Below are 15,118 nucleotides of genomic sequence, written 5' to 3'. Positions count from 1 at the left end.
ATATAGGGAACCATCTACAGGACCTTGTAATAGGAAATGCCTTCATGAACTTAACATGAAAAGCATGAGCAGCAAATGAACAAATAGATAAATGGGACATCCTCAAAATTAAAGCCTGCTGCACCTCAAAGGGATTTGTCAAGAAAGTGAAAAGAAAGCCTACACAATGGGAGAAAATATTTGGTAACCATATATCTCACAGGGACCTATATCTTGCATATAATATGAACTCCTATATCTTGAAAATAAAAAGACAAACAACCCATTTTAAAAATGGGAAAAAGATTTAAACAGACACTTCTACAAAGAAGAAATACAAATGGCTAAAACGCACATGAACAAATGCTCCAAATCTCTAGCTATCAAGGAAATGTAAATCAAAACTACAATGAGATACCATCTTACTCCCATAAGATTGGCAGCTATGAAAAAAAAAAAAAACAGAAGACAACAAATCCTGGATGTGAAGGAATGAGAATCCTCATCCACTGCTGGTGGAAATGCAAAAGGATCCAGCCATTCCAGAGGACAGTTTGGTGGTTTCTCAAAACTAGCCATAGATTTGCCATATGACCCAGCAATTCCACTGCTGGGTATATACCCAGTAGAACTGAAAACAACGACACAAACCGATATATGCACACCAATGTTCATAGCAGCATTGTCCACTACCACCAAAAGTTGGAATCAACCCAAATGCCCATCAACAGATGAATGGATAAATAAAATGTGGTATATACATACAATGGAATACTACTCAGCTTTAAAAACGAATGCACTACAAACACATGTGATAACGTGGATGAATCTTGAGAACCTTATGTTGAGTGAACCAACCCAAGCATTGAAGGACAAATACTACATGACCTCAATGATATGAAATAAGTAAACCAAGCTGCCTCAGAGAGCTAGAGATTGGATGATAGGCTTAAAGGAAATTGAGGGGTAGAGGAAGGATGTAAGCTGACACCTACATGGTTGAAATCTATGATAAGCTGGAGGTAAGTATTTGTACAAGGAAGGGATAAAATTGGGGCATAGGGTTACTTTTGGGTGGGACTTTGGAGGCTTGAGAGGTGCCAGGGATGGGAGGATGGGTAATATTGTCCAAGAAATTGGGGGGAGGATGGGGCAACATGCGAATATAGGAGATTGTCAGGTATTTGGTTGAGAATATAATGCTGAGAAAACATTTTCAAAAATATAATAAGGAAGGTTACCTGTTTAAGATGCTTAAAGGGGATAATCTGACACAGGAGAGGCTCCTAGGGAATAGGTGAATGATCATTTTGCCATAATGGGTTATATCATTGGATAGAGACCCATATAATGAGAGTGAAGGTATACCCGCATCCTGGGGAGGACTGATGCCCTCAAATAGAGGGAATTGTATCTCTCAAGAGAAATGGTGCCTCCCAGTGCATTAGGGCAGTTGAGCATGTCAAGCCCTCAGCACTGTTGCAAGTATCTCTGAACATGGCTCCTCAAGAAATGAAGATTGACAGTCACTGTGGGCCCTAAGGGGAGGGGGAAAGAGGTATTGAATAGATGGAACCAATGTAAATGTGTGGGCAATAGAATTATTCCAAGAGATTACACAAGGATGGATATAGGACTTGTAAAATTACACCAAAAATATACAGGGGCTGATAGGCTAAAATGTAAATCATAATGTAAAACATAAGATAACTAAAAATTTAGAAAATTACATAGTCTAAAATATAAACCACAATGTAAACACAAATGTTACCTTGTTTCAAACCTATTGTCTGAATATCTGTACATCAATTTCAGTAAATATAGTATGAATATGTGAAAAGATTATTGCTGTGGAAGGGAACAGGTTTTATGTTGGATATGTGGGAGTACTGTATGATGTATATATGAATTACTGTGATCTAAAACTTTTGTGAAGATAAGCTTAATAATTAGAAAAAAGAAAAGAATAAGATAGGACGTAGACACTGAGGAAAAGACGGAAGTCGTTGCCTTGCCAATTTGCAAACAGGGCAACACTTATTGCAGTGATAGAAGGCAAAGCAAAAAAAAAGCTTTTGCATTTTAAAATTTTTTGATACCCCAATTTATTTTTACCTGGATTTTTCTAAATTAATATGTATTCTATATCTAACCTTTAACTCATTACTCTATTCCATTTTACTATTAATGGAACCTGGCAATATATTGGGCTTCACTTTTGAAGAAGTTTTGGATCACAGAGAGGTTCAACAATGGCAGGGGAGGAATACTGGTGTGGGATGTTATTGACAGGGGACACATGATTGTCAGAGAGTTCTCCAGGGCATATATCCAGGGTACATAAAAATGTTTGCATATTTCATAGTGGATACAATTAAAAACAACACCTGAGGGAGTGCTGAGTTCCTAGGCAGGGGAGCTCTATCACAGTCCCTAAAGGAACAGCAACAATCCCCCAAGTGCAATGGCAAAGACCAAAAAAGAATGAAGGTCCAACAATGAGCCCTTGATACTAATGACTATGCTTGTGAGTCTGTGCACCTGAAATAAGAACAAGGCCTAGAGCTGCAGGGTGCCTAAGAGTTACCTCCTGAGAGCCTCTGTGTTGCTCAAATGTGGCCAGTCTCGAAGCCAATCTCAGCATGTAAATGCATTGCCTTCCCCTCAGTGTGGGACATGACTCCCGGGGATGAGTCTCCCTTTAGCCGAGGGATTACTACCAAGTACCAGCTGATGATGTAACTAGAAAAAGACCTTGAATACAAAGGTCAACTTGGCTCACCAGAATATCTCAGTCTACATATAATACCAGGAGTTAAAAATGCTCTTTGACCTGAATCTCGGGGGAAATGGGAAGGACAAATGAGTTTATATGGCTATGAGTCTCCAAAAAAGAGCTGGGAGATTATCAGAGGGGTCACCTTTATGCATACCTCAGCAGAGTCCCAGGGAAAGATAAAGTAGATACAACCCCAGGTATTGGTTCTTCTGAGGGCTACAGAGACCCACAGGTTCTATGGTCATGGCAGATGGAGTTCAATGCCATGTCAGTTGGCCCTTCTCTGGAATTTGTGTTTCTGTGTGATGGAGCTGGACTCAGATGTGATCTTTTTTCACAAGCCTCTCTTGTTACGTTTACCAGAACTGTAATTGGTGCTGGGGTTTAATATATACCCAGAGGATCTGAATCTCTGGACTGACCATATGATAGCTAGGCCCTGAGCCTCAACAGACTTCAGCTCCTACACTCTGGTTTATTGGACTTACCCCACTCAGCCAACATGGAGTTGAAGAAAGTCAACCACCACACCATGGAGCCAAGAGTGGCTACAAATGAGAGCAGGAGGATTGCATCCAACATCCATATGGAATCTAAGCTCCCTCTTCATATAGATGTGGACTGGACACAACTAATCCAAGGTCCACAGAATGGAGGAATAGAATATGGATTAGAGTGGACTTACTGATATTCTATTCATGAACTATTGTGATTAGTAATCGAAGAAAGTGTGGCATTGGTGTGGAGAAAGTGGCCATGGTGGCTGCTGTGTGTGGGGAATGGGAGGAAGAGATGAGATGTGGAGACGTTTTCGGGACTTGGAGTTGTCCTGGGTGGTGCTGCAGGGACAATTACCAGACATTGTGTGTCCTCCCATGGCCCACTGGATGGAACGTTGGAGAGTGTGGGCTATGATGTTGGCCATTGACCATGACGTGCAGCAGTGCTCAGAGATGTATTCACCAAATACAATGAATGTCTCATAATGATGGAGGAGATTGTTGCTATGGGGGAGGAGTGTGGTGAAGGGGGTGGAGGGTATATGGGGACCTCATATTTTCTGAATGTAATAAATAATAAATAAATACTTTTTTTTAAAATAAGTAAAACAAAAAAAATATAATAAGGAAGGTTACTTACTAAAATGCTTAACGGGGAGAATCTGACACAGGGCAGGGTTTTAGGGAGTGAATGAGTGCTCATTTTGTCATAGTGGGTTATATCATTGGACGGAGACCCATACAATGAGAGTGAAGTTATACCCACATCCTGGGGAGGACTGATGTTCTCAAATAGAATCGTATCTCGTGGGAGAAATGGTGGCTCCCAATGCGTTAGGGCAGTCAAGCATGTCAAGCCCTCAGCATTGTTGCAAGTATCTCTGAACATGGCCCTTCAAGCAGTGAAGACTGACTGTCACTGTGCACCTTGAGGAGAGGGGAAAGAGGTATTGAATAGATGGTATCAGTGTAACTGTGGGGCAATGGAAATGTTCCACATGATTATGCAAGGATGGATATAGGGCTTGTTAAATTACACCAAAAATGTACAGGGACCTATAGGCTAAAATGTAAATCATAATGTAAAACATAAGATAACTAAAAATTTAGAAAATTGTAGAGTCTGAAATATAAATGTAAACCCAAGTGTAACCTTGTTTGAAAGCTATTGTCTCAATATATATACATCAGGTGCAGTAAATATAGTATGAACATGTAAAAAGATTATTGGTGGGGAAGAAACAAAGTGTCTGATGTTGGATATATGAAAGTACTGTATATTATATAGATGAATTACTGTGATCTAAGACTTTTGTGAAGACAAGCTTAATAATTAGTAAAAAAAGAAAAATAAAGGATGTAGATACTGAGGAAGATATGGAAGAAGTTGCCTTGCCAATGTGCATACAGGGCAAACCATATTGCAGTGTTGGAAGACAAAACATAAAAAATAAAGCTTTTTCATTTTTTAATTTTTGATATCTCAATTTACTTTTACTTTAATTTTTCTAAATTAGTATGTATTCTATACCTAACCTTTAAATCCATTACTATATTCCATTTTACTGTTAATGAAACCTGGCAATATATTAGGCTTCATTTTAGAAGAATTTTGTATCACAGAGAGTTCCAACAATGGCAGAGAAAGAATACTGGTGTGGGATGTTATTGATAGGGGGCACTTTGTTGGGAGGGAGTTCTCCAGGGCATATATGCAGGATACATAAAAATGTTTGGATATTTTCATAGTGGTTACAATTAAAAACAACAACTGAGGGAGTGCTGAGTTCCTAGCCAGGGAAGATCTTTCACATTCCCTAATGGAACAGCAGCAATCCACCAAATGCAATGGCAAAGAACAAAAAAGAAGGATGGTCCAACAATGAGCATTTGATATTAATGACTATGCTTGTGAGCCTGTGCACCTGAATTTAGAACTAGACCTAGAGCTGCAAGGTGTCTAAGAGTTACGTCCTGAGAGCCTACATGTTGCTCAAATGTGGCCAGTCTTGATGCTAAACTAAGCATGTAAATGCATTGCCTTCCCCCCAGTGTGGGACATGACTCCTGGGGATGAGCCTCCCTGGCACCAAGGAATTACTACCAAGTACCAGCTGATGATGTAACTAGAAAATGACCTTGAATAAAAGGCTCAACTCAGACCAACCGAACATCTCAGCCTACATGTAATATCAGGAGTTAAAAATGTTTTTTGACCTTGATTAAAAGGGGGAAATGGAAAGGAAAAATGAGTTTATATTGCTATGAGTCTACAAAAAAGAGCCAGGAGGTCATCATCAGAAGGGTCGGCCTTATGCACACCTCAGCAGAGTCCCAGAGACAGCTGAAGTAGATACAACCCCAGGTAATGGTTTTTCTGAGGGCTACAGAGACCCACAGGTTCTATGGTCATGGCAGATGGAATTCAGTGCCATGTCATTTGACCTTACTTTGGAGTTTGTGTTCCTTAGTGTGATGGAGATGGACTCAGATGTGATCTTTGTTCACAAGCCCCTCCTGTTACTTTTACCGGACCTGTGGTTGGCACTGGGGTTTAGTGTATACTCAGGGGTCCTGAATCTCTGGACTGTCCATGTGATAGCCAGATCCTAAACCTCAACAGACTTGCAACTCCTATCCTCTGGCTTATTGGACTTACCCCAGCCTGCTATCAGGGAGCTGAATAAGTTCAACCACCACACCAGGGAGCCAAGAATGCCTGCAACTGAAAGCAGGAGAATTGCATCCATCATCCATGTGGAATCTAAGCCCCCTCTCAATATAGATGTGGAGTGGACATAACCATTCTAGGGTCCACATGTTGGAGGAATAGAGTATGGATTAGAGTGGACTTACTGATATTCTATTCATGAACTATTGTGATTAGTAATCAAAGAAAATGTAGCACTGACATGGAGAAAGTGGCCATGGTAGCTGCTGAGGGTAGGGAGTGGGAAGTAGAGATATGATGGTGGGCCTTTTAAGGACTTGGATTTGTCCTTGGTGGTACTGCAGGGACAGTTACTGGACATTGTATGTCCTCCCATGGCCCACTGGGTGGACTGGGGATGAGTGTAAACTATAATGTGGATCGTTGACCATGTGGTGCAGCAGTGCTCAGAGATGTATTCACCAGGTGCAGTGAATGTCCCATGATAATATAGGAGGTGGTTGTTGTGGGAGGGTTGAGGTGAGGAGGGGTGGGTGTACAGGGACCTCATTTTTTTAATGTAACATTAAAAGGGATAAATAAAGAGAAAAAAATCTTCCAAAAAATATAGTTTAGAGTGGACTTACTGATATTCTACTATGCAACTATTGTGGCTAGTAATAGAAGAAATTGTAGCACTGAGGTTAAGAAAATGGCAATAGCATTTGCTGAGGGCAGAGAGACAGAAGAAGAAATGTGATGTGGGGGTGTTTCTGGGACTTTGAGTTGTCCTAAATGATATTGCAGTGTCAGATGCTGGACTTTATATATCCTGCCATAACCAACTGAATGTACTGGAGGAGAGTGTGAACTACAGGGTAAACTATTATCCATGTGATGCAGCAGTGCTCCAAAATGTGTTCACTGAGGGCACTGAGTGTGCCACAATGGTGGGGGAGGTTGCTGGTGTGGTAGGAGTGGGGTGGTGAGGTGGGGGTATATGGGAACCTGTTATGTTTTTTAATGTAACTTTTTTGTGAGGTATATATCTTCAAAAAAATACAACTTACAAAAATGTTGGGGTGAGGGTGGAGATTGGGGAGTAGATTATATGGGAACCTCATGTCTTTTTAAATGTAACATTCTTTATCATCTATTAACTTTAATTTAAAAAGTGTAAAATATAAAGAGTCACCACGCATCTCTTAGCCTATGCAGTCTCTCGGCTCGGTGGCACACATCCAGAAACAAATGTACTGCAGAGAAGCTCTTGCCTCGTGAAGGCAGAATAAAAGTCCTGAAAGGAGAGAGCTGGCTGGAGTATCTGTCAATTGGCTTCCAGCTCTGGGATGGGCCCCTTCTCGAAGTTGGTGCACTTTAATTGGGTCTCCCTGGCCAAGGATCTTGTTGTGGTGAAGGTGGCACCCATATCCTGCAGAGTGCATTGACTTTTCTGGAGCACTTCAACAAATATGTGCCCTTTTCCTGTAGTTAGTTCCACAGAAAACCCAATAACTGAACTAAATTCATCTGTAATTACCACAGTTTCAAACACTTGATCATCTTGGGTCTCCTTTCTCCAGTGAAGGTGCTAGAAAATATTTTGTCATCTGTTTTGGTTTAAATCTTGGATATCTTGGTTGTCTCCAAGGAAGGCTGTGACCTGTCCTTGTCTGGAGACCCTGGAGACCATGCTCTGGAAAGAGATATAGTAGCCTGCCAGGGTAGAGACAATGGTGCAGGCCAAGACGACCTCTCAGAACCCACACAGACATGTGCAAGGCTTTTGGTCAAGGGCTGACTTACCATTCCTTCCATTATCTTGCTTTTTGTTTTTAGCTCATTGTTTGCTTATTTTCTGCTCCTTGTTTTTGCTCCTTGTTTGTTTGTCTTCTTTAGGAAGCACCAGAAACAAAACTTGGGATCTCACATGTGGGAAGTGGACTCAATTGCTTGAGCCAAATCCACTCCATACTATTGCTTTGATAAGAGTTCTTGGTTAACATCATTTTCCCATCTCACTACTGATTTTTTAATATATCAAGTATATTAATCCACAGTTATACATGTGAACAATTTTTTTCTACCAGGATTTTCACTTGTTCTTTAATGCTGTTTCACCCCCAAAGGAGTGGTTGTTTTTAAATTTGAAAAGATTTGTATGGCTGTGAATGCAATATATTTTTCCCTGTATATAAAAATGATTAATATTTTGGGAACACAGACCACCAGCCCCAAAGTTTATCACTGTTAAAGAGCATCCCACACCTCAGAAACCATGAGAACCTATGGAGCACAGCTTGCACTTCAGGGTGGGTGCAGGATTGGAAACTCTACTCGAGCTTCCCTGACATTGTTTACTCTCTCTGGCCTTCTCTTTGCTCCTCTGTAACACAGTGAAAATTATGTCTGCTTTATATGGATTTTTCAGCGATTTGATGTAATATGCAACACCAGTCTTTGATTTTTCTAAATCAGTATGTATTCTATATCTAACCTTTAAACCCATCACTATATTCCACTTTACTATTAATGGAACCTGGCAATATATTAGGCTTCATTTTTAAAGAAGTTTTGGATGACAGAGAGGTTCCGCTATGGGAGGGGAGGATCACAGGTGTGGGGTGTTATTGATAGGGGGCATATGGTTGGAAGGGAGTTTTCCAGGGCATGTATACAGGGTACATAAAAATGTTTGGATATTTTCATAGTGGTTTCAGTTAAAAATGACAAGTGAGGGAGTGCTGAGTTCCTAGCCAAGGGGAGCTCTATCACATTCCCCAGTGGAACAGCAACAATCCCCCAAGTGCAATGGCAAAGACCAGTAAAGACGGATGGTCCAACAATGAGCCCTTGATACTGATGGCTCTGATTATTAGCCTGTGTACCTAAAATATGGACTAGGCCTAGAGCTGCAGGGTGCCTAAGAGTTGCCTCCTGAGAGCCTTCCTGTTGCTCAAATGTGGCCACTCTCTAAGCCAAACTCAGCATGTAAATTCATTACCTCCCCCCACCCCCAGCATGAGATGTGACTCCCAGAGATGAGCCTCCCTGGTACCAAGGGATTACTACCAAGTACCAGCTGATGATGTAACTAGAAAAGGACCTTGAATAAAAGGGTCAACTGAGACCAGCAGAATATCTCAGCCTACATATAATTTTAGGAGTTAAAACCTGCTTTATGACTTTGGATAAAAGGGGAAAATGGAAAGGACAAGTGAGTTTATGGGTACAAGTCTCCATAAAAGAGTCATGAGGTCATCAGAGGGGTAATGCTTATGCACACCTCAGCAGAGTCCCAGAGGCAGCCAAAGTAGATAGAAGCCCAGGTACTGGTTCTCCTGAGGGTTATAGAGACCCACAGGCTCTACAGTCATTGCAGATGGCTCTGGAGTTCAGGGCCATGTCAGTTGGCCCTACTTTGGAGTTTGTGTTCCTGAGTGTGATGGAGTTGGACTCAGATATGACCTTTCTACACATGCCTCTTCTGTTACTTTTACCAGACCTGTGGTTGGTGCTGGGGTTGGTGTATGCTCAAGAGACCTGAATCTCTGGACTGTCCATGTGACAGCCAGGCCCTGAACCTCAGCAGACTTGCACTCCTACCATCTGTTTTATTGGACTTACCCTGGTCAACTAACAGGGAGGTGAAGAAGGTCAAACAGGGAGCCAAGAGTGCCTACAACTGCAAGCAGAGAATTGCATCCATCATCCCTGTGGAATCTAAGCTCCCTCTTGACATAGAGGGGGAGTAGACACAACCATTCCAAGATCTACAGGATGCAGGAATAGAGTATGGATTAGAGCGGACTTACTGATATTCTAATATGGAACTATTGTGATTAGTAATGGAAGTGTTGTAGAATTTGAGAGAAGTTCAATTACTTGAGTATAGAGAGGCCAGGACTCAGGAATGATTTTGAGAAGGAAAAATGGTTTATTGACGGCCGGCCGGACTCGGGAACTTTCTGTTTGAATCCTGAGAGCCCCGAACAAGATTTTTTAGTCCCTTTTATACAGAGAGGAAAGGCCAAATGGTCCTTTTGTTTCAGTTCTCAATAGGCTTGAATTAACATATATTTCCACATCTTAGTAAGCTTTTAGCATGGACCTCAGGCATTCGATAAGCTTTTAGCATATTTGCTTTGCATTTCCCCTGAATACTTAAAGTTTATAGACCTTGCATTGTTAAACTGTCTCCTGCTCACCAAGGGCAGGACTGCAACCTTTCATCATCCCACACCCACAAGTCACAGTTTAGGTTATCTCTGAAGAGACAAAGAGCCTGCCACCCATAGCCCACATCAGAAGAAAATGTAGCATTGATGAGAAAGTGGCCATGGTAGCTGCTGAGTGCAGGGAGAGACAAGAAGAGATGTGATATGGGGGCATTTTGGGGACTCGGAATTGTCCTGAATGATATTGCAGCAACAGATGCAGGACATTATATATCCTGCCATAACCCACTGAACATAATGGGGAAGAGTGTAAACTACAATGTAAACTGTTATCCATTGCGGTCACCCCTCGGGCTGAAGTGTGGTTTGCTGGCCTGGTGGGGGAGCGGCCGCAGTAGGCCTAATTCCGCTGCCCCCATAATAGGGTGGTTGGTTGGGCCCACTGCCACCCCTGAAGGAAGCTCGGCATGGGCGCAGAGTGCCCTCGGGTCTCCCCTTCTCGGCAGCCATGCTTCCGCGGCCGCCCCTCCTCCCAGATGGCGCCACCCAATGCCTTGTGGGGCGGCACCCTTCTTCTTCCTTCTCCCTGCGCAGGTGAAGGGCAGAAAATTCCAGTCTGCCCTTTTCCCCTCCCCCGACAGCAGCAACAGCCAGGCGTGGGCAGAAAATTCCAGTCTGCCCTTTTCCCCTCCCCCGACAGCAGCAACAGCCAGGCGTGGGCAGAAAATTCCAGTCTGCCCTTTTCCCCTCCCCCGACAGCAGCAACAGCCAGGTGTGGGTGGAAAAATCCAGCCCGCCCTTTTCCCTTCCCCCGACAGCAGCAACAGGCAGGCGTGGGCGGGAAACTCAAGTCTGCCCTCCACCCCAGCAACAGCAGCCACCAATCCCTAAACCCTGCCCCTTCCCCCAGCAACAGCGACAGCCAATCCCTAACCACCACCCCTCCCCCGTCCAGTACCGCCCACTGACCTTTCGCCGGCAACCAATCAGAACAGGGCGTGGCTTCGACCAATCAGCCTTCCCCAGCCCCTATAAAACTGTTGCCTCTCCCTCAGTAAAGTGGACTTGCATGTTTACCTTGTCTCCGCGGTAGTTCTTCTGCCGTGCGCCCTCCAGTCCTGAGAGCCCCCGACAAGGGCCTGGCCTCCCTTGTCCCCAGTTCGTCGCCTGCTTCTCCGGGCGACCCCTTCGTCGCCTGCTTCTCCGGGCGACCCCTTCGTCGCCGGCTTCTCCGGGTGACCCCTTCGTCGCTGGCTTCGCCGGGCGACCCCGTCAGCCGAACCGCGCAACCCCTTGTGAGACCGATCCCTCGTCTGCTGCCGGACCGACCCCTCGTCCCAGGTGGGACCGACCCCTCGTCCCAAGCGGGACCGACCCCTCGTCCAGAGCTGGACCGACCCCTCGTCCGCAGCCAGACCCCACCTCTACCGACCGAGCAAGCCGCCGCAATCCATGTGGGGCAGCAGTGCTCCAAAATGTATTCACCAAATGCAATGAATGAGCCATGATGATGAAAGAGGTTGTTGTTGTGGGAGGAGTGTGGTGAGGGGGGTTATATGGGGACCTCATTTTTTTTAATGTAGCATTTTTTAAAAAAGAAAGAGTACAAATGGTGTATGTGCCCTTTTGGTGTACAATTGTCACCCTATGAGATAAACTTTGGCTTCCTGGACCCAGCCATATCGCTGGGCTTAATCACAGGGATATACTGAAGGGAAAACATGACAAAGATAATGAGAATGGTGCCACCCAAAGGATTCTTGTTTGAGCTTCTTTCTCTGGATCTTGTATCAGGCCTCCTCTGGGATCTTGCCCTCAGCTTGAGGGAAATGAAGGAAGGGAGTTGGAACATCAGAAATACAGTGAGCACTGAGTCTCATCCAGGTCCCCCTTCCCTTAGCTCACTTGGCCTGAATTCCTAGACCTTACATTGGGCAAAGCAAAAATCTGTGCAGCTCTGTTTTAGTCTAAGTCACTGTCATGAAGTTACCTGGGATGGATTAAAGACTGGTGACATCCATTTAGACCAAAGTGGAGATACTCACTATGCAATTGTATTTCTTAATCTATGCCACAGAATATGTCTCCAGGTTTGTTGTGATGTATACACAAGGAATTCTGTGGCACAGCATGTAGTGGGGAAAAACTGAAAGCCCAAATGTCAGTCAATAATGGAACAGGGTCCATGGAATTCAGAAAAGTATGTACAGCTGTTCAAAGAAAACTTAACATGTACTGAGAGGGAAAGACATTCAGTGTGATAATGAATGATATTAAAAAGCAAAACAAATGACTTGTGAGGTCCCATTATTTTCTCCCTGGCTCATCCCCGTTCACTCCTATCTCCATCTACACTCAGTACTTAACTGTCTTACTTGGGGTTCTTATGGGTTTCATTCATTTCCACATTTCTACCTTCAGACAAATTGTGATATCTCCCCTGGAAAATATTCCAGCATCTTGTTCTTCCTTGAAAGGCACTAAATTGGTATCATACTCTGAAATTGGAAACAGAGAAAAACAAATAAATGAACAAACAAATAAAATAAGGTAGCAAACACATCAATGGTTTGAATATTAGAGCAAAATTATGTGATACTATCACTGTTAAGGAATTAAATATCATTAATTTTTATCATCTAAAAAGAAATACAGCAGAGTGCTAAAAAAGTTTGAAGACTTCACTGTGGTTCCACCTTCCAGGAAGTGAAAGTTGGGGAACAATCACAGCCCAGCAAAGAGCAAGCACGGTGGTCAGGGATTAGGTAAACGATCCTTTCTGGTTTGTTCATGCTCTGCATTCTTCATGCTGGGTTACCTAGGAGATGATTAACATCTCTAACCTTCGCCTCCCTCATTTACTCTAAGGAGACAATAAAATCTACCCTGAATGTTTGGTATCCTGGTTCAAAGGTTAAAGGGGAGTTCTCTGCCTGAAGGAAGAATTAGGGAAATTAATGGTAAGTCTGAAGAAACAATCCAGAATGAAACCTGAAGAGACAAAATGTTGGAGAGTGGAAAGTGGCTGTATCTCAATCAGTTGGGCTCCTGTCTACCATAGGGGAGGTCCTGGGTTCTAGTCCCAGGGCCTCCTTGCAAAGGCACGCTCACCCACATGCTGTGGAGAGCTGCCGGCCCGCAAGTGCTGCAGAGAGCCAACTTAGCAAGGTGACACAACAAAAAGGCAGACAAGTAAAAAACACAGAAGAGCGTGCAGGAAATGGACACAGAGAACAAAAACAACAAGCAAGCCACAAGGGGGGGATAAATAAAATAAACACAGAAAAAAAAGTTGGAGAGTATTGAAAGAGAAGGGGTAATAGTTAACGGTGACACTGTGAATAACTCTACTAAATGTTTAATTGGAGTATGGGAAGAAAGGACAGAGAATATTGCATCCCTGAGCATGATGTATCTTTCAATTTATTTAGGACTTTAATTTGTCTCAGCCATTTTTTACAGTTTTCATTGTACAGGGATTGCAGTTCTTTTATTAAATTTTTGTTTCTAAATATTTCATTCCATTTTATGCTATTGCAAATGGAATAGTATTTTTAATTTCATTTTCCAATTGCTCATTCCTAGTATACAGGAATGCATTTGGTTTTTGCATCTCAATCTTACATCTATGTAAAATATGTTCATTAGTACTCATATTTCTTTTGTACATTCCTTAGGGTTTTCTACATACAAGTTCATGTCACCCGAAAATAGAAACAACTATAGTCATTCTTCTCTAATCTGAACATCTTCAATTTATTTTTCTTGCCATTTTCCAGTGGCTAGAATCTCAAATAATATGTTGAACAAGAGTGGTGAGAGCAGACATCCTCTGTCCTGATATTAGGACATTTAGTCTTTTACCATTAAGAACCAAGTTAACTGTAGGATTTTCAGAGTGGATTTCCAACAAACTGAGGAAATTTTCTTCTATTTCTAATTTGTAGAGAGTTTCCTTTTCTTTATTAGAGAAGGTGTATTGTTTATGGAACAATAATGCATAAAATACAGGATTCACATATAACACCCTATAATTAACACCTTGCATTGGTGTGGGAGATTTGTTACAATTGATGATAACCATGCATCAATTTAGGGTTCACTGTTTATTTAGTGTGGTTTCAAGGATTTTTTTTTTAATTATTGTTACCATATATCCAATCTAACATTTCCCTTTTCAATCACATTCAGATATATATTTCATTACTGTTAACCACCTTCACAATATTGTGCTACCATCACTACCATGCATTAGCAAAACATTTCAATTATTCCAAATAGGGACCCTGTCCATTTTAAGCCTTAACTTCCCATTCCCTAGCCCCACCCCATCCCCTGATATACTATACTCTATTCTATATTCTGACTCTATGATAATGCTTATTTTAATGATTTCAAATCAGTGAGATCATACAATAGTTTTCCTTTTATTCTGACTTATTTCACTCAACATTATTTCTTCAAGTTTCATCCACGTTGTCACATGTATCAGGACTTTGTTCTTTTTATGGAGTAATAATATTCCCTTGTTTGTATATACCACATTTTATTTATCCATTCATCAACTGATGGGCACTTATATTGCTTCCATCTTTTGCCTATAGTGAATAATGCTGCTATGAATATCAGCATGCAAATATCACTGACAGCTTGCTTTCAATTATTTGGGGGTATATGCCAAGTAGTTGAATTGCTGGGTCTTATGGTAGTTCTATAATTATCTTTCAGAGGAACCATCAGAAAGATAGTGCAATCACAGAGGCTGCACTATATTACATTTCCACCAGCAATAAATGAATGTTCCTAATTCTCCTCATCTTTTCCAGCACTTGTTATATTCTGTTTTATTTATTTATTTGACAGCAGCCATTCTAAATGGTGTGAAATGTGTCTCATTGTGGTTTTGATTTGCATTTCCCTGGTGGTTAATGATGTTAAATATCTTTTAATGTGCTTTCTGGCTATTAGTATATCTTCTATGGAGAGATGTCTATTCAGATCTGTGCCCATTTTTTAATTGGGGTATTTACTT

General features: G+C 42.1%; 1 pseudogene; it reads right to left on the bottom strand.

Moving 5' to 3' along the window:
• Positions 1–7,099: 7,099 nt before the first annotated feature.
• On the bottom strand, positions 7,100–7,683 carry LOC101432772 (corrinoid adenosyltransferase MMAB pseudogene; annotated as a pseudogene).
• Positions 7,684–15,118: the final 7,435 nt, after the last annotated feature.

The sequence above is a fragment of the Dasypus novemcinctus genome, chromosome X (genome assembly GCF_030445035.2).
Source record: "Dasypus novemcinctus isolate mDasNov1 chromosome X, mDasNov1.1.hap2, whole genome shotgun sequence".
Classification (NCBI taxonomy): domain Eukaryota; kingdom Metazoa; phylum Chordata; class Mammalia; order Cingulata; family Dasypodidae; genus Dasypus; species Dasypus novemcinctus.
Note: the sequence above shows the minus strand (reverse complement) of the source record. Positions and strands in the feature narration are given on the sequence as shown.